Source organism: Eufriesea mexicana, unplaced genomic scaffold, assembly GCF_001483705.2.
Source record: "Eufriesea mexicana isolate 0111107269 unplaced genomic scaffold, ASM148370v2 scaffold4331, whole genome shotgun sequence".
In the NCBI taxonomy this organism is placed as follows: Eukaryota; Metazoa; Arthropoda; class Insecta; order Hymenoptera; family Apidae; genus Eufriesea; species Eufriesea mexicana.
This window is the reverse complement of record NW_016912318.1, coordinates 221673-223022: the sequence shown is the minus strand read 5'-3', so window position 1 is coordinate 223022 and position 1350 is coordinate 221673.

Sequence of the window (1350 nt, the reverse complement as noted above, 5' to 3'; positions counted from 1 at the left end):
TGAGAGTTTCGAGAATTCGAGGAAGAAAGGAAATATCGACGAGTATAGGGAAAAATAGGCTATTAACTGGGAGACCTTTTAGTGTAATACATTCGGTGATACAGATGGAAAAAATTGAAGTGGATTGGAAAAGAGTCCAGAAAAAGAGTTTCTATATCAGAATATTCTTCTATTGCTCAGTTTTGTTGACGCAGCATGTGATGTACCTAATCCTAGCTATTCGTAAAATATAGTCAAATATTATTCACTTTCCTCAACACGAAAGTGAATTTTATGGAACTTCAATCTGTAATTTTTATCTATTTTATTGACAGCTGAGTGTGGGATATTTTTATGGTTCGAAAGAGAGTGCATGGGAACAGTTGAGCCTAGGGTTTAGATCGAACGTTCAGTGTAACATCTAGTGTGCATGTGAAAGGACGAGTGGCTAAGGATTACGTGGACGAGATTGTCAGGTTTAAATAAGAGTGCCAAGAGTCTTGAGGCAGTCTTTGACAGATCTGATAGAGAATTCTTTAATAGAGTTTATGAAGGATCGGTCAGTAAGAGTCTTAGACAGATTTTGGTGTGCACAGCCAGTGCACAGGAAGTACTGTGTGTTTGAGGAAAGAAGGCACAGTTTCCACATCCCCACTGCTAATTAACTCCACTGACACTTCCATAATGACAGGTAGTGACCACTATTGGCCGAAAATGGTGACAAAGATCATAAGTCACGGTTTTCAACCAATAGCAACCACTATCATGAGGATGTAAACACGTTGTGCCTTCTTTTCACGAACACACTATACGTGACAGTTCTATCAGTCGTATAATCATAAATCAGTTATCGATCTAATCTTCCAGTTTATATCTTACTTCTAGTCTCACTTAGCTCCCATAATAAATAAATATATATTAATAAAATAACATCCCTTATCCTTCATATTTGCCAATAAAATATACCCCTATGTCTAACTTCCGATTAACCTGTGATTACATAATTTAATAGATCGACATCACTGTTTTAAATCAAAAGACAAGATAGCATCTACTAAAAAAATTCAACCTAACCTTAATTCCATCATGAGATATTAGCCCTTTGCACTCGAGAGGCGCTCTTCAGTCGCCATTTGATAAAATTTCGAAGCTCGATATTAATTAATATATCAAATTGAAAATAATGTACCTATGTGCGAGGTACGGAAATTAAATAATTCTACGTGTTAATTATTATACGATTTTTTATTCACTGCTTAACTCTAGATTTACGGAACCCCTCAATGTGACGGATGGGTTACTGCAATTATACGATGGTAACAGATTTAATTAACTTTTATTAAGACTGTTAATATTGTTATTGTTTTTACA